Source organism: Triturus cristatus, chromosome 5_2 (genome assembly GCF_964204655.1).
Source record: "Triturus cristatus chromosome 5_2, aTriCri1.1, whole genome shotgun sequence".
NCBI lineage: Eukaryota > Metazoa > Chordata > Amphibia > Caudata > Salamandridae > Triturus > Triturus cristatus.
In genome coordinates this window covers 43,859,554-43,872,768 of record NC_140588.1, presented here as the reverse complement: position 1 = coordinate 43,872,768, position 13,215 = coordinate 43,859,554, and the positions used below count along the sequence as shown (strand labels likewise).

At 44.3% G+C, this 13,215-nt stretch overlaps 1 protein-coding gene across 1 annotated transcript in view; it reads left to right on the top strand.

The window, feature by feature from the left end:
- The window catches only part of LOC146822633 (dynein axonemal heavy chain 5-like), a 971,002-nt gene that overhangs the window by 525,013 nt on the left and 432,774 nt on the right, over positions 1-13,215 (top strand). The gene's annotated exons all lie outside the window — the stretch shown is intronic.

The window sequence follows — 13,215 nt, the reverse complement described above, 5'->3', positions numbered from 1 at the left end:
GCAGCCCAAGGCCATAAGGGAGCAGAAGGACAAGTTGTTTTTAAGTCAGGCTCTTAAGGAATCCCTCCAACAGTCCCTCTCCCTAGGTTTAAGTAAGTCACACGGTTGGTGTAGCATCATCCCGAGCCTGGGTACAGACAAATAATCACACTATACACAGAGCTTGGTATCACACATCTTTATTAAACAGCATGTAACCATTAACTGAACATTCTACATCGTGAATTCTATCACCCTCGCCCACAAACTTACTTTACTGTTCGACGGAGTTCGCCAGGAACCAAAAGGGTCTCATCATCTCTAACTCACAAGACACTACAGTTAGGAGTGATCCTCCAAAGGGGTTTCCTACAAAATAAATACGAAACACAATAGGAACAAGATGTCATCTTTTTGCTCCAGGAAGAGACCCTATTCTTGGAAGCATCTGGAGAATTGATGGCACTGTTTCCAGACGCCACCCTCCAATTCTTCTTCCTCTAAGCTGGTTATGGTTCTGTATAAACTCTGAGTAAAGTTTCAAGCTTCACCAACCAATCCCTCCCATGAGGGAACATGTTGTCTAGCCACATTGAAACAATTTATGACTGTCCCTCCTCCTTGTGACTCCCATCTAGCTCTCAAGGGTTTTCTAGATTGGTATGGGGCTTCAATGACTTTGCTCTTGATCAATTCCCAACTCCGCAATGTAATTTTCTACCCCTTCACTGCCACAAAGCACCCCTACTCCTCCACCATTGTTCCAGTGAACCTGACCCAGATGCCTCTTTTGATATAGTCTTCAGCGCAAGCAGCTCTGCCTTTGGAGTCACATACTTCCACCACCTGTTCAAGCAGCTCTTTGTGAATCAGAGCAGAACCTAATTTCTGCCAGAAAGAAGCTGCAGTCTTTCATTGAAGACAATCCATTGGTGGGTCCTCCTTCAGCGGCTCTAATATTCATCTACCGTGAAGAGCTTTGGTCAATGTTTCTGGCAGACTACACAAACTGAATACAGAATTTCAGTACACTGATGATGTTGATCTAGAGGTCGATTAACTCTTCTCAACTCGTATCAGGATGCTGAGATTTGTATGGACCTGCAAAATGGCAGTTGCCTAGACATCTCTGATTTGGAAGTTTCCTTATCCTTTAACCCGTTTACCGTGGCGGTAATTCGGCCGTGGTGCGGGGCGTTCCATTCAGTGGGTGGGGCCGCGTCGGCCAATGGACGTGTGGGCACAACGGAAGGGTTAAGACCCCCTTCAGAGAAAGTTTATTCTTTGAAAGCTGTGCTGTGCAATGCGGCATAGATGCTTGAGTTGTCCCTCCTATCTGCTGAATGCAAGACTAACTTCTTGGTAGAAAATGTACTGCAATCTTTTATGGCTCTGGAGACTCTTCTGCCTTTTTGAGTAGGCATCGCTACAGGTCTGAACTTTCACCTTCCTGCTGGCCCATAGTTTACAAGAAAAGCTGGTAGTTTATGAATACTCTGCAAAACTTAACTCCGGCGCTTTCCTTTCTACACCACCGGTACTTGCACCCGGCAGCCAGCTCCTGTATACGACCAATGCTATGTTTCTTTGGCATATATGCCCATGTACTTTAGGACATGGCTATAATGATCACTATTAGAATGTCTAATGACATGATAGGGCCATTTTCACTGGCTTGAGATATCCTGATGCCTCCAAAATGCTCCTCAAATGCACCCTGGATTCCCTTGTTACTAATTCATGCTCTTTGTCCCTGCCCATGTTATGCTAAGCATGCCTGGATGTACTCTACAGGATTTTCTAGAGACATGCAGGATCACCTCATCAACATGCAAAACAATTGCAAAAGACATTTTGAGTTAAGCCAGACTCCTTTTTAGAGCACTTTAGGATTTGTAGAGCTACAAAGCATCCCCTGAAGATGGCCTCATCAATTACACCAGCAATATTGTTGTTTTATGAGTTCCACAGGTACTACATAATTCTAGTCAGCCTGTGCCACAGCAGTACTTCCGCTTATTTCAAGGAAGAAGCAGACACAAAGGTGGCATCAGCTGCAGCAGCAACAGTCCTCTTCAGCTTCTGCTGGTTCTGTGGCTGTTAAACAACATTAGGTTATCTTCTACCACCAATCATCTTTGATTCTGGGTACAATCTCTTCTTTGCTGGACCATTTGAGGATAGTTGCCAAATATCAGAGGATGCTGGAACAAGCGCAAAGTCAAAAAGGATATGCAATACCCTTCTTAGTCACTGTCTGGAGTGGCCTCCCTCTGATCATACTTGGTCTTCAAACCATGTCTTAGTACTGGAGGCAAAAGTGTCTTTTTCTGCTTATGAACAGTGCAGTGGAAGTGGTTTCCTTGACAAACAAGGGGATGGGATTTAAGTCCCCTTACATTCTGGTCCATTTTGTATTTGAGCCTCCTTAACCTTTCCTCATTCACAAAAAATATAAATTGTTGACTTTGAGCCACATCTTTTTGGCTCTGATCTAGCAGCCCTTGATGGCATCCCTGGATCTGCAGTAGACCAAAATTTGATTTCCATGCCCTCCGGCTTACAGGTGCTACCTCTGGTTTCTAGTGGAGTAAAGCTATTGTGCTGGGCTGTTTTTAGGCCTTCTGACAGCACAGATTGTTTTCACAAAGTTGTTGGTGGTAGTGGCCGCTTTTCTCAGGAGGTTGGGTGCCCAGGCATTTTTATACATCACCGTGCCAGTAAGCGAGCACACCACATTTGGTTTCTAAACACTTGGCACACATTCAGAAGCTGGGGTTGTCTGTGAATCTTAAGAAATTCCACTTCTCTGCTTGATAACTCTTCTTCATCGGATCTCGGACACTGCCTGCATGCACATCTTTTCACCATTTTGAAGATCATGGACATTTGGGAGATGATTCTGATGTTGTGTTCTCAAGTGATTCCACCAGCTTTGAAGGTACTCTATCTATTGGGTCTCATGACCTCATGTAGCCTCCTCATTCATCATGTGCAGTGGAGCATATGGCTCCTTTAGTTTTGCCTTATCAGCCAGTGTTTACAGCACCTGGCTGTTCCAATGAGAATATTCACCACAGTGCTCTTAGCTTTGGGATGTTGAATATGACGTTCCAGCCAAATAGTGGGGAAGCCCTTTTGTTACTGTCATGACAGATGCCTATCCTTATGAAGGGGCAGTCACCTACTTGAGATGACTGATGTTGGCTTTTAGTTGCAGACAGAACAGCACATGCACATAAATGTGCTGGAACTCTGGGTCATCAACTTCAAATTAAAGCCCTTCCTCCTTCTCTCAGGGGCCACGGGTGCATGTTCTGTCCCATAAAACTACGGCAGCTCACTACAAGCATAGTGACATTTAATCTAGGCCCCTCTGAAAAAAGGTCCTTCACCTGTGACAGTAATCTCTGGAGCAGGGAGTATTTAGTGTTAATACTAACCTCGTAGGAGTTTTTTAATGTGGGAACAGACACTCTGAACAGGTCATAGTTGTAGGACCACAAATGGGATCTTCATCCTGATATGATTGACATGATCTTTTCCTATGTGGGGACCCATTCACTTCTCAACAGGAATTGTCCCTTGTACTACACTATGCACAGCACAGCTCCCTGGGAGGAATGTTTGTCTACACTTGAACCAGTGCCTTCTCTATGCTTCCCTCCAATGTACTACTGTTGTGGATACTTCAGAATATTCACAGGAATGGGTGTCAGATGTTTCTCATTGCCCTGGACTGGACAAGGAAGATATGGTTTGCCGATCTGTTGCTACTTAGCATTCACTCTCCACTTTCTCTTCCAAACATAGCAAATATGCTTGTGTCACATGGGGGTCGTGTCCTCCATCTCAGCCCAGGCCTTGGATATTCAAACTCCCTATATGGTGAGTGTGGAGTATCAACTGATTGGCTTTAACCTTCAACGTGATGATCTAAAGAAGCCTATTTGGGACTCACCTTTTTAATATCATGTGATTTGAACTTTATGTTGGTCAGTGGGGTCATCTGGCTTCTACTGTTAAGGGCTGATTGGCCAAGTTATCTGTTTTGCAGTGGCTGGTTAGTCGAAGAATTGATATTCATATTTTCTCCCATGACCTTCATTGTTTGACAGTGTAAATTGACCTTATTTCTTCCATCCCTCATGGCTTTACCATCTGAGCCTCTTCAGAGTTACTCTCTGTTGCTGCTACCTTTGTATTTCTGGGTCTCTGTTTAGTCAGTGCACTTCAGTCTGCTGGTTCTACTTCCCTATGTTACATTTTATCCATACAAGTTGGCCCTCGTCATTGCCCTTCTTTTCTCCAGAAGGTGGTATAACACATGGCAAGATCTGTTACTCTCCTGTTTTTCTTCCCTCATCCTCACAATAATAAGCAGGAGGAGTATCTGCAAAAACAAGACCCTGAGAGGGCAGCATCATTTTACATAGACTGAGCAAGACGAGGGAAGGTGAATGACCAGGTTTTTGTTTTTATTTTGCTGGTGCTAAAATGATAATACTTTTATAAAGCATACCACTTCACACTGGGAAATGCTTTGTATCCATATTTGCGTGCTTTGGCTTAGAAGGTTTTCAGGATAGTTCTTCTAAGGCCATGAGAGCTACTATGGTAATGTCTAGTGGCATTTCAGTGGTTGAAATTTATTGGGATACAGATTGGTCTATGCTGCACATGTACCACTGGTTATCCAGTATTAGGGTATCTTTCATAGATTCACATGCCTGAATCATTCCCCGTCGTCGGGATGGGAGTCCCTGGTACATAAAAAAAGTAATGTCTCACTAGACATGTAGAGTAATAGGCCAAGGGCCTCACCTTAGTAACATATCCACGTCCTTTTGTAAAAAGGACCAAACTTTGGAGAGGAGCCAATCAGCTATCACCACCCTCTAGAACCTTCCTGGAAGGAGCTCTAGTCCCTCAGATTTTCTACCGCACGTCGTGCTAAGGGAGTCTCCTCTCAGCTCTGCTCAGTATTCCTTGTTTTTAGCTTTCCAGTGCTTCTTACTTCAAAATTCCAACTTCGGGGTGAAGTTCTCCAGTTCTTCATGGCAGATACTCCTAAGAAGGGCCTTTTTAGGTCTTGTGCTTCCTGTGGAAAAAAGAGACTTCATGTCGACGATCAACACAAGGACTGTCTCTACTGCCTTTATCCGAATCACTCCTCAAAGATCGTGAGGGACGCCTCTTAATTTGGCTGCGGAGGCTTAAAGACAAAGATTCAGTACTGTCTTCTGAGGAAAGTGAGGGCTCTTCAATATCTTCGCAGTCCTCTCAGAAAAGACCAAGGGTGGCTTCTCCAGGCCCTTCGTCGCAGCCACCTCAAAAGAAGGCGCATAAAAAGTCTTCAGAGGTCCCTCCTAAGGCCCTTTCAACGAAGGTTTCTCCTCAGGAAGTTCTTCACGCGTTCAAAAAGCCTTCTTCCACCCCATCGATGACGACCTCATCGGCGGTGGCTTCGAGGACGAGGAAATCTCCATTGAGTGTGACCTCGTCGACGACGACAGTTTCAACCTCTGTCGCATCTCAGTCATTATCCACGTCGACGACTCCATCGACGACCGCCGGTAGGTCTGTCTCGTCGACGCTGAAGATAAAGAAGACATCGTCGACGTCCAAATTGCCGTCGACGCTGCGCTCGCCAACGACTGTGTCGACGACGACACCGTCGACGAAGACTGTCCCGTCGACATCCACTTCATCGTCGACGAGGAACCCGTCGACGACGGCTCCGTTGACGAAACCTCCATCGACGACGACGACACCATCGACGACAGCTCTGACGACGGGATCTCAATCTACCATGGTGCCCGTCGACGCTTCACCGTCGATGACTATACCGTCGACGGGACCGTCGACGACAATGGATTCCAACTTAAAAAGTACGTACGTACATCTGAAAATCACAAAACGTATGCTGGCGCCGGCCCTGATTTCACCTAGTAGGGTCTTAGGCTTTTCGATTGTTTGGGGCTTACTCTCAATTAGGACAAGTCCGTCCTTCAGCCTTCCCAGCGTATAACTTTCCTGGGTGCTACTCCCGACACGCTCCAGAAGAAAGCGTTTCCCTCACAAGAGCGAAAAGACAAGCTTCTTTCCTTGGCGCTTCGCATTTGATCCAAAAAGTCTCTTCCTGTGCGCCTTTTCAAATCCCTGCTCGGGATGATGTCTTCCTGCATTCTACTAGTTCCACACTGTCGCCTTCACATGCGCCCTCTTCAAGAAGCGCTTTCAGCTCAATGGGTCCAATGTACGGGGTCATTCGACGATGTCATCCAGGTGACCCCTCAGATGATAAAGGCTCTACGGTGGTGGATTTGCCCTCAGAACCTTTCTCAAGGCTTGCCTTTCTTTCTTACTGCTTCTCCACATACCATCACAATGGATGCATCCCTGGAAGGTTGGAGAGTTTTCCTCCAAGAGCTCCAGATCAGTTGGAAATGGTCCCTTTCCGAAGGGAAACTCCACATAAATCTCCTGGAGCTAGGAGCGGTTTATCTCGCTCTTCTGGCATTCCTACCACAAATCAGGAATTCTCTAGTGCTTGTACGGACCAACAATACCACAATGCACTATTTAAACAAGCAGGGAGGGACTCGTTCTCTAACACTCTCTCACGGTCGCAAAAAATCTGGAACTGGTTGCTACTGCACAACATTTCTCTTCGAGCAGAGTATGTTCCAGGAACACACAACGTTCTGGCCGACTCTTTGAGCAGACAACAGACAGCATGTCACGAATGGGAGTTGAATTATCGGACTCTCAACCGCATATTTGCTCAATGGGGCACCCCTCTTTTGGACCTCTTCGTTACCAAGCAGAACGCCAAATGCCAACACTTCGCAAGCTGGCATCCCCAGAAGGGATCTCTAGGGAATGCGTTTTCGATCGCATGGTGCAACTTCTTTGCATACGCTTTTCCACCAATTCCCCTGATTCCCAGGGTTCTCGGGAAATTGAAAGCGGAACCTTGCACGCTCATCCTGATAGCTCCAGCTTGACCACGCCAACACTGGTTCATGCAGCTTCACCTTCTCTCCCTGGAACCACCGATCCGGTTAAAACCGTTTCCCTCTCTTCTCACTATGAACAACCAACAAGTCCAGCATCCGGATCCAGCATCTCTCAGATTATCAACTTGGCTCCTGAGTTCAGAGAGTTCCAGGGTCTAGACATACCTCCGGACTGTAGAGCAGTTCTGGCTCAAGCAGATAGTACTAACAAAACATATTCCTTAAAATGGAAGAGGTTCTGTATCTGGTGCAAGTCAAAGAAAGTACACCCTTTTTCATCCTCTCCAGAACAAATACTGCCTTACCTTCTTCATCTGGCGAAATCTGGTCTCGCTCATGCCTCCATTAAAGTCCATCTGGCAGCAATATCCCATTTCAGGAGATCCTCTGCAGGCTCTTCTCTGTGGTCTCATCGGTTAATCAAACAATTCCTTAAAGGCCTGTTTAGAACATTCCCTCCTGTAAAGACAACTCAACACGGTTCTGGCTCAGCTCATGAAACACCCTTTTGAGCCAATACACAAAGCTGATCTTAAGTATCTCTCCTGGAAAACAGCACTCCTCCTAGCCCTTACCTCGGCGAGGCGAGTGAGTGAACTTCATGCTTTTTCAATTCAACACCCTTTTCCTTCAATTCAAACATGACAGGGTTATACTACGCACAAATCCGAAGTTTATCCCTAAGGTTCCGTCAAACTTCCATCTCAATGAGCCTATAGTGTTGCGATCCTTCTTTCCAAATCCTCAAACAGTGGCAGAAAAGACTCTACATTCTTTGGATTTTAAACGCTGCCTGAAATTCTACATTGACAAGACAAAGAGGTTCCGCAAATCCAGCCAACTCTTGGTGGCTTACAGTCGACCTAGGAAAGGTCTCCCACTCACTAAACAAAGTATCTCTCGCTGGATCTCCGCAGGTATTACTTTTTGTCACCAGCAAGCGGGTCAGCCCCTGCTCTCCACAATTCGAGCCCATTCCACGAAGGCAATCTCTACTTCAATGGCACTTTTTGCAGGTGTGCCCATTTCGGACATTTGCAAAGCGGCAACATAGAAGACGCCCCATACATTTACCAAGCATTACTGCCTGGATACGGAACTCATGAAAGATGGTGCAGTGGGTCAAGTGGTGCTCCGTCATCTATCTCATTAGAGGTGAGCCCTTCCTTTCATCCCACCATCCTTTCTTCTATACACACATTTCTCTATTGTGTTTGATTCCTATGCTATTTCATTGCTTTTGGTACTTTCTATTTTCACGTTGATATGTTGTTATCTGGTGAATTCATATATACTGTACCTTTCGAAATGTGCTTAACACTGCTTACTACTCTGATTCAGGCATGTGAATCTATGAAGGATACCCTAATACTGGATAAGGAATGCTTTACTTACCTGTAACTGCGGTTATCCACTATTGGTATCTTTCATAGATTCACATGCAGCCCACCCACCTCCCCTAGAAGGACTCTCTTGGGTCTCTCAGTGATACAACTACTTAGCACTGTGCTTACGAAAATCTGAGGGACCAGAGCTCCTTCCCGGAAGGTTCTAGAGGGTGGTGATAGCTGATTGGCTCCTCTCCAAAGTTTGGTCCTTTTTTACAAAAGGACGTGGATATGTTACTAAGGTGAGGCCCTTGGCCTATTACTCTATATGTCTAGTGAGACATTACTTTTTTTATGTACCGGAGACTCCCATCCCGACGACGGGGAATAATTCAGGCATGTGAATCTATGAAAGATACTGATACGCATTTACAGGTAAGTAACGCATTCCATATAGCTTGCAAGGTCAGCTGTGCCTAACTATCTAGTTTGATCAGCACTCCTTTTCCTTACTCTCCATTGGTAGTGATCTTGGGCTCATTCATAACATGAGGAATCTGATGGAAGAAGTATCCACCAGAAGAACGAGATATTCACTTTTGGTAATGCTTTTTGTGGTGAATACTCCATCTTCCAGCATATTCCTCACTATCGACACACCACCCCTTCTGAGGTGGTGGCAATTCTAAAAAGGTTCCAAGGTAGAAAATGCTTTTTTCTTTTGTTTTGCCTGCTGAAGTTTTTGTCATTGCCTGTCTCCTCATTTGCAGGCCATGGTTGCACATGGAAAACAGTGAAAGAACTAAAGCCACTGTGGTAGGAAGTGCTAGGTAGCACCATGTACAGAGTGATGTCATCCTGTTCAATGTTGTGCAGAACATGGTCGTGCTTCCTGGTGATGCTTGGGAGCTTTTGCTTGGGGACACTTTCCAAGTACAATGAAAGGAAAATAATTTAAAAAGCACACTAAACCCTGAGGTGTCAAGGCGCTAGCGGAAAGCACCCTGAAACAATCAAAAATCACCCCAAGTGGCTAAAGGAAATGGGAAAACATAAGTCATGTTTGGGGACGTTTTTTAAATGCAGCAAGTGAGTTGGCTTCTTAAATATGGACGGGCAGAATTTTCCATAGTTTGGCAGCAGCCATGAGATGGAACGGCCTCCCCATATGGCCTTCCAAAATTTGGGAATCAACACCTGCTTACGGAAGGAGGATCTGAGAAGCCTACAGCGGAAAAGAGAGTTAAGTTTACTGGAACCTTTTTGATGCAGGGCTAAAAAAAAAACATGCAAAAAGCCTTACAAATAATCCGCTTTCTGACTGTCATCCAGTGGTGGGAACAAATCCCATCTCTAACCAAAAGGTGCCTCTAGATGTTAAGAATAGGTCTGGGAGGAGCAAAATTACATTCACTGAAGCAAAACACAGTCTTTGGTATCTAGTCGTCCTGCTGCCTGTGGGGCAAGAGTGCAGCAGTTCATGAATAAAGTTTTGGCTGGTGCAGTGGGCAAAGGCAGCACAGCTCACTGCTGGCACTGTGGCAGTAAAAGTGATCCTGCGACATCACCGGACCTGACCCCACCAGCGCCGGCGGCTGACATCATGTCATATACATGCTACTGGCAAAAGGGCAAAGCTTTCTGCTCGCACTGTGGCAGTATTGATCCAGTGACCGGACCCAGCGCAACCTGACCCCACCCCACTGGCGCGGTGATGGCTGGGCTTGTTCCTCAACTGTAGCCCAGAGCACTGTCATCAGTCCGCCAGTCATTGCGGGCCAGCCATGGTGGGGCCAGCCTGTTGCCTCATGGCCTGCTCACCTCGCTAAGAAGTAAGTGCCTGAGTGACAGAGGGTCTAATCTCCTAGTTGCCATGCCAATAAAAGTTGCTTTTTAGCTTGCAGTCATGATCAGATTTTCATCTGCTGAGCTGCTGTATAACTTTTTGTTGGGTCGAGGTGATGACTCAACACTTTATGGTGCAACTGAACTCGCATGTAGTGGGCAGCACAATGGACCCCGGGCCCGGTTGCTTGCCCGCTCAGCCAATCTGAAGCCTTGATAGCTATGGAGCCGACACCGAGACTCGAACCCGGGCCCTTAGCTCCAGAGTCGGCACCTCTGGCCGCTGCGCCACTCCCTCTCTCCAGTCTGTGCAACAGTACGGAAAGCATTGGACTCTAGAGGAGTAACATTTACTTTTCCCACTCCAATCTGTGCAACAGTAGGAAAAGTGATCTATTCCGAAGAGGTAAAATTTACTATTCCCACTCCACTCTGTGCAACGGTAGCGAAAGCGTTGGACTCTGGAGGGATAACATTTACTATTCCTACTCCAGTCTGTGCAACAGTAGGGAAAATGTTGGACTCCAGAAGTGTAAAATTTGCTATTCCCAATCCAGTCTGTGCAACAGTAGGGAAAGCGTTGGACTTTGGTGGGGTTCAATTTACTATTCACACTCCAGTCTGGTCAACAGTAGGAAAAGAGTTGGACTCTTGAGGAGTAACATTTACTATTCCAGGTCCAGTCTGTGCAACAGTAGGGAAAGCGTTGGACTTCGAAAGGGTAACATTTACTGTTTCCACTAAAGTCTGTGCACCAGAAGAGAAAGTACTTCACTTCAGACACATAACATATATGAAACATAACCCTATTAATTTATAACAAATATAAAACTTTTAATATAAACTTTATTAATCAACACCCCAAAAAATGTACATATAAAAATAAAAAACTATTAAACAATTAACCCCGTTGTTGCACCCGTCGGCCAACGGCCGTCGTGAGCACTACCTCAGTAGTGCTGCGTACGTCCGTTGGCCGACGCGGTCCCGCCCACTTAAAAGAACGCCCCGCACAGCGGCGGAATTACCGTCGCGGTAAATGGGTTAACATTATTATTAAACAATAATATGAATTTTCAATTAATAATAATTGTGACAATTTATTACTTAATTAACTTACCACACTATACCCCCACAAACCTAGCAGCCCAAACTTAAAATATAACTAAAATAAATAATTATAACACAATTAACATAATTAATATTTAATTACATTGTAAATAATACATCCATAAGTAATACAGAATTTATAATTAATTAACTATTAAGTGCTTGATTAATAATTGACTTCCGACCCTAGAACAATACCAGCTCAGCAAACTGCATCTAATATATAAGTTACAAAATATAATTATTACACAATTTACATAAGTAATAATTAATGAAATAATTATTAGTAAATTGTTAATTAATTATTACTTAATTAACTTCCTACCCTATACCCCTACAAACCCAGCAGCCTGCGTATAATATATAACTTAAATAATAGAATTCATCATCATGATAACTTTATTTTGATCATCAAAGATCATAAAAGTACAATAACAAAAATTAAAACAATCATCATACCTAAAAACCATACAAGTAAAAAAAATTAAAGCTAAGGCTTTGTACAATTGGGTCAGAAACTCTTCGTGCAGAACATCATACCAACGTTTGCAATAAAATGCAAATTCTTCTTATATGCCACAAATTAACCCCCAGTATCAACCCTTTTTACACCCTAATGACATGTTCAAAATAGCAATGAGTCTCTAAGCAATAAAGTGCAAGATTTTCATTTGGCTCCTCGATAACTGTCTAACATACCAGATGCAATAAAGTGCCATTAAGATGGAAACATGACTATTAAAATGCTTAAAACATGAGTTAAGATACAATCATAAAGTCAGGGGTAATTGTGAAAGGAATACATAAACGGCTATCTGCATGGGCTTACGGGAGCATTGGGTACAATAAAGGAATTGCCTCTGTCTAGCCCTGCCACATAAGTGTACACAGAGTTTTAACGACTTGCATTCACTTGCTTGTACACTCTTTGATCGCCATATCCAGGCAGACATTAGATATTTTGCTACAGCAAAGACTGCCAGCCTGGAACTGTCCTTAAGATCCTAGGAGCCTCCAACTGCCTAATAGTGCCCAACTTCCTAAACAGGGGCAATAACCATTTTTTCCACTGGTCACCATAAACTGTGCATAAAAAAAGGAAATGGGGTTCAGTCTCTGTGGGCTTTCTACAAGCTGTACACTCAACACCCCCAGGGTGTGGATGGGTCCACTTAATACAAAAGGTTCTAGTGGGGAGGGACTTATACCTAAATTGTAAATACAATTTGCGAGCCAGAGGGGGTGAGATTTCATCAATCATCCTTTCATATGCAGGAAGCCATCTAAAATGAATAAATTATTTGGTTAAATTACCTCTGCGTCTACCAATGGTTTCAACAGATACATGCTCCCAGTATAGTGATGTAATATCCATTTTAGACATACCATTTAATTACTCCAGACATTCCCAAATCCTCTCTAGCCCCAGTTTCCTTTGTACAGAACTAACTGCATTAGCCAAGGTATTTTTAGGCGTCTGAAGAGCCCTTGATATCTTTTAGGGGTTCTCCGTAGTCTCCTAAAGCAGTCGAGGTCCAAAGTCTGTGCCAGTATACCAATGGCGTATACTCACCTTTCAAAGGAATTTTCCTAAAAGCCATGTCGAGATACAGGGGGATAAGATGCAAAATCTTTTCAAAGGCAAAAAAGAGATCTAATCTATTTTCCACTAAAGTTAGTATATTGCACTTTGCACATCCCCAAATCTCAGAGCCATACCTGAAGCTCCCAGTGCCTTCACATTATTAATCTCTATGGCCACAGCAACTCTTTCTGAATGAGTTTCCTTAAAGATCTTTGATAGTCATAAGGCGTAATAAAATAAAGAGCAGTCAGATTTTTGTACCTGCATTGTCCAGCCCAGGTTTGGTGTTAGTCTTAGACTCAAGTAGTGAAAGTTGAAAACCTGTTCTATAAGATCTATCTTTGCT